A 16534-nucleotide genomic window follows, 5' to 3' on the forward strand; every position below is an offset into this window, starting at 1 on the left:
CGCATCAATTAATGTAATGCCTCTATCTGTTTAGAAAATGATTACTAACGATCCTTTGAAGGATACAAAGATCTCAATACAGCTTGCTGATAGATCGGTGATCTATCCAGAAGGACTCTTAAATAATGTATTAGTAGAGGTAAAGGACTTAATATTTCCCACCAATTTTTATATAATCGACATGGAGAATGATCGCACAAGCACATCCTCTGATATCCTGCTGGGGCGTCCTTTCTAAGCACTGCACACACGAAAATTGACGTGAGAAGGGGGATTTTAACTATGGAATTTGACGGTGAGATTGTTAAATTTAACTTATATAAGGCAATGAGATATCCTGATAAAGTGGAAAGTCTAAATTTGTTGATTTAATTGATCCTTTGGCTGACGAAATTTTAAGGACTAATTTTCCTTTGATCTATGCAGGGAGCTAGAAGAGCATAATGAGAACGTGCATTTTGATCATGCGGAATTAAATTTGATTTCTTCTACGACTAAATTTTCCCTCTATTTTGAGGGCGCCCGAAGTTGAACTGAAACTGTTGCTGGATCGCTTGAAATACGCCTTCCTCGGAGTAAATAACACTCTACCAGTAATCATATCAAAAGAATTATCCGAGGAGGAGGAAAAGGAATTAATCACGGTTTTACGCAAACACAAGGAGGCTATAGGATGAACCATCACCGACATAAAAGGGTTGAGTCCATCTACTTGTATGCATAAAATTAAAACCAAAGAAGGTGCAAAACCAACACGTGAAGGTCAACGCCGGCTAAATCCACCAATGATGGAAGTGGTAAAAAATGAGATACAAAAACTCCTAAATGCATAAATTATATATTAATTTCAGATAGTAAATGCGTAAGTCCGATACATGTAGTTCCTAAAAAACAGGAGTTACTGTGATCAAAAATTCTAAAGGAGAATTTGTACCAACACGAGTTCAGAATGGATGGAGAGTCTGGATCGATTACAGGAAGTTGAATTCTTTAACTCGTAAAGGCTATTTTCCTCTTCCATTCATAGATCAAATGATAGAACGATTAGCCGGTAAATCTCACTATTGTTGTCTTGATGGATTTTTAGGTTTCTTCCAAATTCTAGTAGCATCTGAATATCAAGAAAATACGACATTCACATGCCCCTTCGGCACCTTCGCTTATCAACATATGCCTTTCGGACTTTGTAATGCACCTGCCACATTCCAAATGTGTATGATTAGTATTTGTTCTGATTTTATTGAGAAAGGTATTGAAGTCTTCATGGGCGACTTCACTGTTTACGGTAATTATTCAATGTGTGTATATTAAATCTGAAAAAATGTGTTGCGTCGGTGTCTAGAATTTAACCTTGTTTTGAATTATGAAAAATGTCATTTTATGGTTGATAAAGGTTTAATTCTAGGCCATATTGTTTCTTTTAAAGGAATTGCAGTAGATAAGTCAAAAATTGATATAATACGTTCACTTCCTTACCACACTACGGTGAGAGAAATTTGTTCTTTCCTTGGCCACGCAGGTTTTTACCGTAGATTCATTAAGGATTTCTCTAAGGTGGTGCAACCGTTATGTGAGTTGTTATAGAAGGATAAAGCCTTCAATTTCAACAAACAATGCCAAGAATCATTCGACGTTTTAAAGGAAAAGTTGGTTTCGGCACACATAGTCCAACCGCCAAATTGGGACTTTCCCTTCGAAGTTATGTGTGATGTTTTGAATGGAAGTGTTGGAGCCGTGCTTGGACAAAATATCATGAAAGAGCCTCATGTTATCGCCTATACTTCATGTACCTTAGATTCCGCACAACGAAATTATTCAACAATCGAAAAAGAATTATTCGCTATTATTTTTGTATTAGATAAATTTATATCATATCTTCTTGGCACTAAAGTTGTTGTTTTCTCTGATCATGCATCGTTGAAGTACTTGCTCAGAAAAAAAGAGACGAAACCACGACTAATCCATTGGATCTTACTCCTCCAAGAGTTTGATTTGGAAATCAAGGACAAGAAAAGATGTGAAAACATAGTGGTTGATCACTTAAGCTGGCTTCCAATCAATACAGTTGATCCTCCCATTCGTGAGGAATTCCAGGAGGAAAGCTTGATGATGGCGCAGAAGTCAATACCTCGGTTTGAAGATATAGTAAATTACTTAGCTACAGGTAAATTACCGTCTGATTTGATGAGAGCCGAAGTAAACCATATTAAAAGAGAATCTCGTTTCTTAATTTGGGATGATCCGTATCTTTGAAAGTATTATTCAGACCAGGTAATTCAACGATGTGTTCCTGAAAGCGAGGTAAGCTCAATTTTAAATTTTTGTCATTCTTATTTGTGTGATGGACATTTTAGACCAAAGTGAACTGCTCTTAAAATTTTAGAATACAGATTCTTTTGGCCTCATATTTTCCGTGATGCTTACTTATTTTGCAAGTCCTGTGATAATTGTCAATGTGTAGGTAATTTGAATTGAAGAAACAAAATTCCCCTTAATCCTATACATATATGCGAAATATTTGATGTTTGGGGACTTGATTATATAGGTCCTTTTACTTATTCTTTTGGTAATTGTTATTAATTCTTGCGGTTGACTATGTTTCGAAGTGGGTAGAAGCTAAAGCCACTCGAAACAATGATGTCAAAACTACTGTTCAATTTCTAAAGAATTGTATTTTTTCCAGGTTTGGTACACCAAGAGCGATAATAAGTGACTGCGGCACACACTTCATCAATCGGGTAATTGATGTAGTTATGAAAAAGTATGGAGTGAATCACAGGATTGCCACGGCTTATCATCCGCAAACAAACGAACAAGCAAAATTTCAAACCATGAAGTAAAGACGATTCTTAACAAAATAGTTAAGCCAAATCGTAAGGATTGGAGCTTGAAATTAATTGACGCTTTGTGGGCTTATCGAACTGCATATAAAGGATCTATCGGCATATCACCATATCGCCTTGTATTCGGTAAGCCATGTCATTTACCTATCGAGCTGGAACACAAGACATATTGGGTCGTAAAGCAATGCAATATAGAGTTAGAAGCGGTTGGTGAAACACAGAAGTTACACATACAGGAGCTTGAGGAAATCCGGAGAGATGCTTACGACAACACCAAAATATATAAGGACAAAACAAAAGAATTTCATGATCAAAAAATTGTTTTTAAATCATTTTCAATCGGACAAAAAGTTATTCTATTTAATTCAAAGTTAAAACTTTTTGCAGGTAACTTCAATCAAAGTGGAGCGGACCCTATATGGTAACTGAAATATTTTCTCATGGCGCAGTCGAACTTGAAGATGATTCGGGCACTCGATTTAAAGTAATGTACACATGATTAAACCGTATTTTGCGAATAGCTAAGCTTGCTTAATTGAAGATCTCGACTTGGAAGAACATGTGTTTAAATCAGGTCGTCGAGCTAACGACGTTAAACAAAAGCGCTTCATGGGAGGCAACCCATTATTTTCCCGTAGATTTTTATTTTTGTTTTACTTTTTTTTTATTTCGATCGAGCATGTTTTATTTAATTTTTATTATTATTTTGTAGGAACCAAATATTTTTAATCAAACTTAAACGACGAAGATTTGTGAAAATTCTCATTCGAACAATGCCAATTTTGAGCAGTTACTGACACGCAAAGCAGTGAAAAAATTAGCCCAGTCATGCACACCGTTTATTGAACGACACACGTTAGCAAAACCCAAAAACTTTTCCCCCTTTTTGTTATCTTTCTGGCACCCTTACTCCTCACTCCCTAATTCTCTATTCTCTTTCAATTTCCTTTGACCATGGACCCCACTATCCCTATCTCTATCACCTTTTTAATTTTTAAACTCCCTTTTATTCTAATTAAAGAACAAAATCCAATTCACCTCTAACTCTAACACCCCCCCGACAGAAAACGAAAATACCAAACCTCTTCAAAACACTTATTTCCTTTCTCAAAAACACCATCTTCCTTCCTTTTCTTACCGTCACCGACCTTACCGAACCACTACGCTCGTGCTAACATGCTTCAACCCGTCCACTCCACAATGGTGCGAAACCAATTGAGCAACACCACAACTCCTCCACCCAGATCTAGCACTATTCGTTATCCATCTCTGCCGCCCTCTCCATCACTGTCCTTCTAGCCCACACCAAATATGGTCACTAATTCCTCTCTTCCACAACTATCAATGCATTCAGCGACATCGGAAAATACTCCAGAGGTAAATTTGATCATATTTCCATTAAACTATTACTAATGTACCATCCGATTTATGGTTTTACAGAGGATTTCAAAGCCGATTTTCCACCGACGACATAACCTACCATGCATCTAGTTCATTACATCAAACCTGAGCTGCCCACTTTAGCGCCTCCCACCACGGTCGATGCCATTGCCGTGGTCGATACTAAATCCGGGGAGTACTCTATTCCTTCTGTTGCACTTTAATTTTACGTTTTGAGGAAATATGCTTTAAGTGAGGGGGAGTAGAGTGTAGGTTGAATTTCCGTTTTGTTTATCTTTATGTTTTGATGCTAGTATGTGTTGGTTGGATTTGCGGAAATTTCGTTGAATTTCTTTGTCTTTTTGAAATTTTTTGGAATGCTATGCTTGTTTGAGAACACATGATTGTTTAGGTTATGATGATTCTTGATAGCGAATAGCATGAATTATGATCAAGTTGGTATTTTTGTGATATTCCATGATTTTGTTGGTTGAAATGCGCTTAGCTCAATGCATGAAACAATTTGGTGAGATTTGAGCCTTTACGAGCATATCATTTTCACTCTAATTTTGTTGGATTGAGTGTGTTGAATTTGACATTGGTATTCTAGACCTACATGTTAAATACTGTCGAGATTACACATGAACATGATGCTTAAAAATGATTTGGGCACCTTAGGATTAATCACTCTGTTTCCCCCACTAAATTCCCTACCTATGCATTTCCCCTAGTTAACCACTTTTGAGCCTATTCCTATTTATTTGTTTTCATCATATTCATAAAACCGAGCCTTTTTATTTTATCCATCTTTTCTACCTTTTTCAGGGCAAGTGAATAATTTTACCATTGTATGCTCCATCGAAAAAAAAGAAAAAAAGAGGAAAAACAACAGCATTTCGAAAAAAAAGAAGTTGTTTGAAAGAAAAAAAGAGAAAAGAAAAAACATGAAAAAATGGAAAACGAAACAACAACAAAGAAAAAAAATACATTTCAAAAAGAAATTTGTTGTTTGATAGGTTGTCTTTTTATCTTGTTGCGCTTAATGTTTTGTTTTAATAGAATTGAAATTATTATTTGTTAGTTTCTTGCCTTAAATATTTAGCCATATATTTAGCCTTTTTCCCACCTTTACCTAAGCTCCGTTACAACCAATAAAAGACCCTTTGATTTATGTATTTTATTATCATTAGTAGTGGAGATTTGATTTACTTGCAGGCCTATGGTAATATCGTGTCGATTCTGACATTGAGCGTTTCTTTACCCCAAACACATTGAGTGATTTGAGTGAATCCTGATAAGGTGTTGATTTATAAGCATTGAGATTAATGAATGAATGATATTATAATTGCACTTGACTTGTTCCAATTGGTAATGTTCAATTGATTGATTTCTTTACTTGAATAGTTATTGTGGTCTCTACCTTGCTTCCTCGGATGTGAAACTTGACAAAGAACGGTAAATGAAATTTTTGACTGATTTGATTAATCATACTTAAGGAAAAGCATGAGATAAGTGAGGGGGAATTTGATGAATATTCAGAATCGTTAATATTTGCTCGTTATTTTTTCGATCTTGTAGATTTATTGCTACTGATTTGGGTGTGTTATGCTTATTTTTTGCAGGGCCTTACTTTCCAAAATTAGTGGTAAAATGGGCGTATTTTGCATTTTTTTTATTTGGTCATGGTTAGAGACATGGGCACGACATGGTCTGATGTGGCAATTTCTAAAAGGTCCAGTCAGTGACGTTTTCTAGAAGATCTAGTTAGCATGCCTTCTGGAAGATGGACAAGCAGAGTTTTATTAGGAGGCTAGTTTAAAGTTTGAATTTAGAAAAAAATAATTATCTTTAGGATTATTTTATTTTAATTTCTTTGTTTATCTTTAGACTTTGAGAGGCTATAAATACCCTCTTGGTGTAAGCCTAAACACACATCTCATATTACAATTCTTTTTTCTCTCTAATTTTTTAAAGCTTTCTCTTTTATTTTACTTCTCAAGTTTTTCGATTTTTCCTTTTTTTTCAAGTTTGTTTTTAAATATGCTAATTATGACTTTTTTTTATGCGTAGCTAAATTTTTTATAAGCCGAGAGATGAAACGATGACTCAATTCCAACGGGAGAATTGAAACAGACCATTAATATCTTCATAATATTTCTCTCAATCTCTGCGTTTTTTTTCAAAATCAAAATAGTTTTCAAAATCAAAGATAGACTTTGGTCTAGATTGTTGTTGCGGTTAAACGTGCGGGAGGAAGATTCGTCTTATAGAAAGCACATTTGACTTCCTGGGAACACAATTGGTGAGATAGCTTTGCCAAGAGGGAATTGAGATCAGAATTGAAGATTATAGAAACAACAATCCGAGTCGGTCGCCATGAACTTAAACGGTAATTGATCTACGACAATTGATGTTGATTAGATCAATTTTCGAAGCCGGAATAAAAGATTGCCTTGGGTATTCAATATACAAATAGAGTCACGAGGATAGCCCTTGTAGACTAAGTAACCGACGTGAATCCCGAAAGGAAAATCTAATTCGATGATCTAAAGAAAATTAAGTCAAAGCAAAACTTGAGGCTGTTTTTACCATATCTATTTTTTGGTTTTAAAATCCTTTCTTTATTCTTACTTCAAATCGCCTTTATTAACATATAAAAATCTTTTTATCAAAACCCCCTATTTTCTATATCACGTCTGGCATAAATAAATCGAACATAAATTTATAATTTCCAAGTCATTGTGGAATCGACCCTTACTTCTCTACGCTACGAATTTTCCTTTTTTTATTATCCGAGAAGAATGAATTTTATTTTAACATCAAAACGACAGTTGTCACAACCCTTCTTTATTTTTTCAAAACGAAATTGGTTGATGAAAATAGTTTATTTTCCAACCGTTTGCAGTTCATTCCTTTTAATTTGAATGGAAAATGGCAACCGATGAAGAAATGATTATTGAGTTGTGTTTTTTTTGTAAGAGAGTGTAGGTCAAGAGGATTAACGTGACGAAGAAATGATTTCTATGTTACGGAAGGTTTCATTCCTTTATCAGTTTTAGTTGGGGTATTTATAGTGACTCTTAATTGGCAATATCTGGAATAGGATCATTATGACCATTTGTAGATTAGCAAAAAAAAAAAGATCTGATCGTTAGATCTTGGGTTTTGCTCTAATAGATCATGCAAGCCTATTAAAGGTCTTGTTTATTCATTTGTGTTTGACGCAAGGTTTATGTCTGGATAATATGGGCTTATCTAAAGCTTCGGTAGACAGAGAGATCTATTTGGAGACCTTAGCTTATGGATAGCTGGTAACTTCCATGGGTCATGACTGGTGGAGACTTGAAAGTTTCCAGAGGTCATCTCTAGAGGTATAAGAAGTTGTCCCCTATTGGTCGAGGAAATATTATAAAGTAGATTGATCCAAGACTTATTAAAGGATAACAATCATATGTTAACTTTTCTTTTAGAAGATTTGGTTGGTGATAAGTTGGTGTTGTCAACTATTGGTGGTTCACTCTTTCTAACTCAAAGAGCCACGATTAGTGAAAGAATGGTCGTTGGTGAGTGGGATACACATCTTGATCCTCACTTCAACATCTTTTGGAGAAGTAAGAGGTGTCTTAGCATTGATAAAAGGGTAAGAGTAGCTCTTGTAGAGGCAGAAGAGATATTTTGGAAGGTCTTGTCTCTCTTATAGAATTAAATGACATATATATATATATATATATATGCATTTTGACACTCTGCCGAGATGGAGACTTTCAACTCTTTCGATTGGTTTCAAGAAGTTTTCCCGTAACGTGAAGTATCTCAACACTCCTCGGCTTGGTAGAGGAGGCTAGTCAATCTGCAGTATTATACTATGATGAATGTAGTATGAGGTATCTCAACATTTTTTAGGTGCGGTGCCGGTCAAAACGATATAATAGTAGTATATTAGAATATAAGGTTGGAGTTTTTGAGAACCCTTGGTAAAAAAATGACCTATCGCCTTTGGATGGATCCAATGATTAAGTAAAAGGAACTAGATACCAAAGTTGAGGCATATTAATCCCGTGGGTAAGCCGAGACTAACGCAACTCAACATTTTAAGATACAACTTATGGTTATGTATGTAAGAAGGTAACTCGATGTTTCTATAATTAGTTGGAGGTGTACCATAGACAATGTATTTAAGCTTTATTTGGAGGCAACTCCAAATTGTATTAGCAAGAGTGAGACACATCTTTATTTTTTCAGGTTTCTAGAGATATCTAGAGTGCTTAATTTGTTAAGTGGTCGAATGTGTGTTGGCGTTTACATTGCGGAGGGTTTTTGCGTCATTGCATAATTATATTAAAATTTTAAATCTGGGCGAAGTTACCTCTACATCTTGACAGAGTTACCTCTACATCCCTAGATATGCCCAATGAGGATTCTTAATGTTTGGTGTTTTCTCAACTCTCAGTAATAGTGTGGAGGTATTTTTAAGACTTTGGCATATGTCACATTGACGTATTTTCATCAAGAGATTTTTCAATGTTATGTTGGTACTGGAGTGTCTCAATGTTTAATACGAAGCTATCCTCGACATTTCGACGAATATAGAGTGAAATTTTATTCGCTTGACAGTGGAAGTTACTCAAGCTTGCTTTGGGGGTGAAATCTCAATGCTTAAGTCAGAGATGTGTTCAGAGGTGTTTCGATTCTCCGATATAAATGTTGGCAGAGGTTACTTTGTAGAAAACCTTAATGCGATGTCAGACGGAGGCATCTTGTCATGTTTAGCTTCATAGGTTCTCAACACTAGATGAAAATGTATTATTGTGTCATTCATGTGATTGTTCTATGCAGAAATGAAGATTCTCAACGCTAAGGTATTACTTAACGACAAAACCTCTGTTTGGGCACATGGACTCCTTTCTCAACGCTAAGTACAGAGCTATTAATCATGTTATAGGCATTTTAACGTTGTGGTGGAGATCTTTCAATACTCTTTAGAGGCAACTCAAAGTTATCGGGAACACACAGATTTTCTGGAGTAATTGTGGACAGAGGTCTCTCTACGTTGTATTACTTAGAGGAGGGCCTCGACGCTGGGCAGATGTATATTCGTCATATGCTAATGGGAAAGTTTCTTTTTTTAAAGTTCTTATTGCTTATGCGGATATGTAGCTAATGACAAACACTTCTTTGCGCAAAATTTTCTCTTTCTTTGTACGGAGATGTTAATCTAAGCTCTTTTTTCCTTTGCTTCATACAAAGGTATATGTCATAGGATGAATGCTTCTACGCGCAAAGTTATTAACTCTTATTACGAAAATATTAATCATGTAATGGGAGAAGATAAATTATTTTTTACTGTATTTCCCTGATATTCTATGTTTTGTGTAACATCTTCAATACCCGATTAGTGACTAAATTGTAAAACTTTAGAATTTAGTGACTAAAGTATAATAATTAAATAGTTCAAGGACTTCTATGAGAAATGTTGTGTAGGATTAAATTATAAAGAATGAGGAATAGAAGGACACAAAGGTGATTTGTTAGCAAGATAATTATTTGGTTATGGTATTAAATTAACCCACGTGGAAGTGAAGGAAAACAAAACAAGTCTTCCAGAGTTCTCTTCTTCTCCTTTCTTCCTTCATACGTGAGAGTCAAGCAAAGGTGATTCCTCTTGTTAGTTAATTTCTTGCTAAATTTAAGGTTGTTTATGAGCATTAGATGATAATTAAGCTTAAGGAAAGCTTAATTTGTCTTAAAACAACAAGATGAAAGGTATAGGAAGGATTAAAGAAAGGAAGTGAATAAATGAAATCTTGGTAGAAAGATAGTATTTAGATTTCCAGACCAAATTTGACTTGTCATCAACCTAATTAAGGAGTATGAAGTGTTAGAATTGAATTTAAAATATGTTGAAATTTAAGTACGATTCTTGAATTCTATGTAAAGGATTGGATTTTGAAGTCAAAGATGTATTGAATGAGTAGAAAGTGAGTTAAGCATGTGTAGGTGAGTTAATTATATGAAAGGGGATGAAAAATGAAGCAATTGAACTAGAATAAAGTAATTTTTGGGTTTAAAAAGTGATTTCTGGGCAACGGGTATCGATACCCATTCAACAAGTACCGATACCTCAAGGCACTTTACTTTGTCACCTAAGTAAAGTTAGTGATGGTATGTACAAATGATAATGTTGTGGCACAATGGAATGACTGATGTGAAAATGGAATGGTGGTAGTGTGGTCGCAATTGAATATGTCATGGTAAGTTGGATGAAATGCCATGGCAAATTCAATTGTGATAAGTGCAAACAAATGGAAATGTCAAGGCAAGATAAAATGTAAATACTAGATTTAAAATGTAGGACTTTAGCTTTCTCACACGACAAGCTGCTATGGGAATGAGTGATAGGAGTCACTAGGAAAAATCTAAGTCTATTTCTCTGAATGGTATTTCTTCTATGCCTAGCCTGCCCGACAGAGTCTACTAAGGTGCCCTATGCTATCTCTAGTAAGGGACTCGACAGATTAAAGATGCCCTGGAAAAACCGATTGGCGTAAACCCATGCAGTGATCCTATTGGTCCAGATAACAGGATATGTCTAGGGAATACCTTTTTGCGATAGCATTAACATCTAACCTATCGTTCTTGCACAACTCCTTTTAGTCGAATGAAATCCTAACCTTATCTCTAAGGTGGATTAGGCCTAGTTACTACCTAGAACCTCTTGTTTATGTAGTTCCTCCCTAGTTTCTCTCGAATACTAAGGATATTTTTCCAAGGCATTCTCTCGAACCCTCAAGACCTCTAAGGAAAGGCTACTCTCGTAACTCCTACAACCTTAAGGCATTAAGTTTCATAAACAAAACAGAATATAGCATAGAAAAACAACCATTCATTGAAATAAAAACTTAAACATCCAAGCGAACTCCCACCAAATAGGTTTAGTTCATGGTGGGGTTCGAAATAAACAAGCATAAAGCAAGTTTCATCCGTTCCTTACAACCCAATAACAAAATATGAAAGTAAAGAACTAAGGGGAGGAGAGAAAGCCTTCGACGTGCACTGTCTAATGCTTCCCTCGGCACCAAGAATTTCTCCTAGCAAATTGGCTCCTCTCAAACGCTCAGGACGCCACTCCCTCAGACTTGTCAAGGAGAAATACCACAGCAAGTAGGATTGACGGAGAAAGATGAGACTCTCTCTCTCTAATATTTTAAGCTCAATTCTGGATGGACCTAAAGTCTTCAACAATGTGGCTTCATCCTCTATTTATAGGGGAAAACTAATCCTAGGACTTGGTGTTGACTTTCCTAGGAAACCCCAAAACCATAGTTAAGTTACTTGAGAGTCGGGCAGAACATGCTATGATACAGCCGGGGTAGCTGGCTGAGTGACCGATATAATCCCGTTGCAGGCGCCCAAGGACAGACAATATCTGTAGGGTCATGCGGTGTCATCAGCAGGACTGTCGGTTGCAGTGCCGATCCCTCCAGGTGGATCTTCGAGGTGGATTCCTCGAGCAGAGCTCTCGAAAAGTCGGAGACAGTTAGCTTCAAAAATATCTTCTCGCACTTCAAGCGCTATCGAAACGCCAGTCGAACTTGGCAATTTCATTTTGCTCAGCAATCTCCTTATGTCACGACATTTTCTTTCCTCTTCTCCTTGTTTTTAATTCCTGCACATCATCAAACTAGCACCTTTCCCATAAGGCATCACCGCTTTAAAAATAAAATGCCACGGCAAACTGAATTCCACCACATGCAACTAAATGCTTTTCAATGCATCTACATGGTCCTAAATGAACTATTAGACACTCAATAACTTAGGTGAAAAGGTCCCAAAATGTGACCTTTTACGGAGTTATCACACCCCCAAACTTAATCTTTTTCTTATCCTCAAGCAATGGATAGTAATAAGCAAAACAAAAATACCATGACAAGTTCAGAAGCAGAATAGTTTATGGGATAAAATTTTAGCACTAAGCACATATGGCTTCAACATGCTAGACTAGGTCGAGAAATCTAGTACTGTTCCCTAGGAAAAGATTCTTTCTGTGAGTGTGTGCGTGTTTGTATCCAGTCCATGCTTAACAAACTTAAAAATTTTCTAAGCAAGCTTTCTTAATTTTCCATGACATTTAGAAATTTTTACTCCCAACTTACATTCTTTTCTTTACTTCTGCTACGAGGGGAGTCAGCCTTGTTGAGTTAATCGATCTATGAATATGGCCAAGAGGGGGGTGAATTAGAAAATAAAAATTCCGGTGGAAGCTTGTGCAGAAAATTGAAAGTAATTGCGCATCGATTTAGAGTGGTTCGACTTTCTCAACCAAAGTCTACGTCCACTACCTTAGCTATCCACACTAAGGATTTTCCACAAATTCACTAATTTGTCTTTCTTTTGAGGACAAAGAGTAACCTTACAAATCCCTCAATAATTATACCCCAAATTCTTGAGAATACTCTCTCCCAAAGAAAACAATACAAATTTTGCAAACTTACAAGAAAATCCTCACAAGGCAAGATGTTTGCACAATTCTAGAACAAAGAAAGAACACTCAAGAATAATACAATTGAGCACAATAAGTGTTCTTGAAAGCAAAAATTAATATTGAATGAAATAGGCTTGAAAATGCTCAAACTTGAGGTTTGATGCTTTCTTTTTGATTCTCTCTTGATTCTTGTTGATTCTTGTTTCTTGTTTTTGATCAATGACTTCTAAGCTTGTTTAAATACACCTTCAAATGATTATAAGCGTTGGGGATGATTAGTGGAGTCAATAGAGCCATTTTAGTGTGAAATCAATTAATAAAACATCTTGGAGCGTGGGGGGAATCGGTACCCCCTCATGGGGAATCGGTTCCCTAAGTGTAAAATTCAAATATTTCGACCGTTGATCGGGGGAATCGGTTCCCCCTTGGGGAGAATCGGTTCCCCCTTGGGGAGAATCGGTACCCTCTGAGCATTCTGTTTTTCTTGGAGCCAAACCATTCAGGGGGAATCGGTACCCCCTTGGGGGGGGGAATCGGTTCCCTCTGGACATTCTGGAATTTTTGGCTTTGAAACAGTTCGAAATACTTTGTAAAATTATTTTGAAATAATTTTAAGATTAAAACTTAATTTTGCACTTGAGTAAGGATTAAAAATGACTTTTGAATGATTTGGAGTAATATTTTGATATTCGAATAATTATATCGAATATACTTAGAAAATCTTTTTGGAAAATCTTAAAATTCATTTATCTTAATTTGTTATATCGAAATATCAAAATGTTTTCAACAATCTCCCCCTTTGTGATATAACAAAACATTTTAGTAATTTTAAGATTTTGAAATCAAGTTTTGAAATTACTCCCAAATTACCCCCCTTACTCTAACACTTCTCCCCTTTAAACACTTTAACATTTCTCCCCCTTTTTGTTAAATCAAAAAGACTTTTAAAAGCTTTTAAACAAGGTTTTGAAATCATTTAACCAATTGATTATAAATATATATAGGTTAAGCTGCTAAGATCATAATCAAGAGAAACGTTAGCCATTAGTTTCATAAACAATGTGACATGGCAAAATTGGTCATAATTCTAACATGATGTAAATGATGCAATAATGAATAAATTTAACCACACCAAACATATAGAAATATAAGTTCAAACCATCCATAAATCCAAACAAATTCAAAGTCAAATAATCCACAAATTCAAACATTCCAAAAGATCCAAAATGTTAAAAGAATAAGTTTGAAGTTTTGATCCAATAAAACTAAGCAAGAACAGGGCCTAATCGTCCATCGGTACATCAGGAGGAGATACATGTGACCAAATATTGGTCACATCATGTGAAAGTGCATCGACCCTTTCGTCCAACGAATCAAAACGACGATTCATCATTTCAGTGGTAGCAGTCAGATTTGAATCGATAGATGCAAGCTCAAATCAATGTTCTCCATAAAAGATCGGAAGTATGGAGGCATTTGATACTTTGGACGAGGTTGTTCCTCTAGAGTTTCTTGTTCCTTGTGCTGCTCTGGCTCATTGTCGGAGTCGTCTTCTTCCAGAGGTTGCTCACCAGTACGAACCCAAAGACCAATTTCTTCATTGATCTTCCATCCCGATTTAGTTAAAGAAAATAGATTGATTTGGTTTTTGAGGGGAAATGAAGCATCAAAACCAACTCTAAGCCCAACCTTCTTAAACATATTACTAAGAATACAACCATAAACTAAAGAAGAACATAATTTTTTTATTGGGAACAAGATTTACGGTTTTGACAAGTTCAGAAAAGATAATATGTGGAAGGTTGATTTTGAGATTATTTTGGACACAATGTATCTAAAATAAATCTAAGGCTCGAAGAGTAGAGTAACGGCCCCCGGATGGTCGAAACCACCAATAGATCATTAAGTAAAGAAAATGGTCATAAAGGTCTAGAACACTTACACTATCCCTTCACTTATACTGAGATCCTACCGTAAGTTTTCTTCATTATCTAATCCTAATGCTTTGGCAATGGATTCCAAGTCAAGATGAAAGAAACGTCCTAGAAGATAGGATCGGATCCCTATGGTTAAGGTTTTCTCTCAGTTTTTAATGCAAATAGCATTAGAGTAAAAGATGCGAACAAGTTAATGGTAGACAATTGATTCAAGCTCGAAGAGTTTGTCAAATTTCCACTCATGAAGAGTAGGAAGATGACGAAAATTTATGTCTAACATGGCTTGAAGAGATGGGATACGTTCTTCCCAGATTTTGTAGGGTTCAAAGTATTGATAAAACCTAAAGTAGAGATTTTGTTTACGACCGGGTTCATTGAAACAAGAATTTCGAATGGTCATGTTTGGATCATTGGGATTAGGAATAGGAATTAGTGGGATAGGTGGAGGATTTGGAGGTGAGTTTGGAGGTTGGCTAGAACGACTAGAGGAGGCCCTAGAACGTTTATGAGACATGATTTAAGATAATCAGAATGAAAAGATAACCTGTAATTTTAAAAACATATGTATGCAAAATAATCAATATCAAAACTCAATTGAGTCCTCAATATTTCAAGGTTCTTTATACCAATCCTAATGGGCAAAGTTTTTGAAAAACTATTGAAAAATAAGGTTTTGAGAGTCAATATACATATAGTTTTCATAATAACAACATAATTAAATCAAAACACAATAATTTGAAAAACAATTTTTTTATTTCAAAAATTTCAAAGAATTTTGGAAAATTCTTGTGTTTTGATGAAATTAGTTGTAAAATCTAGTTTCTAATCACTAAACAATCAATGCCCGACCTAAATTATAACCTAGAACTAATTAAAACTAGTTCTAAAATCAAAACTTGATGAAATGTAAGTTTTAGAAAAAAATACCTTGAAGAATTTCGGATTTGAGTGAGATTAGATGAAGTTTGCACGTTTTTATGATTCCAACAGGTTTAGGAGATGATATTTAAAGAGAATTCCGATTAAAAATGTTGTTTTGATGAAATATGGAGATAATGAGAGAGTAGAGAGGAGAAACGACGTGAAGAGAAGAAGAGAGGGTTTGAGTTTTTGGGGTGTTCTGCCCGTGTTAAAAACCAGAACCCCAGGGAGGTATCGATTCCCCTACAGGGGGAATCGATTCCCTCTGCACTAAAATGCTAAAATGATTTTTAAACACTCAAATGCTAAATTAATTTTCTCTAGTGGTATTGGCAACTCATATATTGAAAATTAATCATGTTCAATCAATCAAATTTATCATTAAAAATTATTTGAACATAAAGTTAATTTTCACCAAAATCATAAACTCCCCCTAACTAAAAGCAATAAATGCAATAAAAAAATTACTATTTAATGTAGTTTTCATTTATTCTTAAAAGTGCTAAAATTATTTTAAGCACTAAGTGAAGATAGGTTAGTTAAACCTAATTCTCTCCTAAGTGTCCAAAAACATTCCTTGTCTAAAGGCTTTGTAAAGATATCCGTTAATTGATGCAAAGTATCAACAAATTCTAGAACTACATCTTCCTTAGTGACATGATCTCTAATGAAATGATGTCTTATTTCAATGTGCTTAGTTCTAGAGTGTTGGATGGGATTTTTAGTGAGACAAATAACACTAGTATTGTCACACTTGATAGGAATGATACCTACTTCAATTCCATAATAAAAAATTTGTTGTTTCATCCATAAAACTTGTGCACAACAACTACCAGCTAAAATGTATTCGGTTTCAGTGGTAGATAATGCAACATAATTTTGTTTCTTTTAAAACTAAGAAATCAGCATATTTCCAAGGAATTGGCAAGTACCGGAGGGCTTTTCCTATCTAATTTGCGTCCTCCATAATC

Source organism: Hibiscus syriacus, unplaced genomic scaffold (genome assembly GCF_006381635.1).
Source record: "Hibiscus syriacus cultivar Baekdansim isolate YM2019G1 unplaced genomic scaffold, ASM638163v2 tig00005936_pilon, whole genome shotgun sequence".
Classification (NCBI taxonomy): Eukaryota; Viridiplantae; Streptophyta; class Magnoliopsida; order Malvales; family Malvaceae; genus Hibiscus; species Hibiscus syriacus.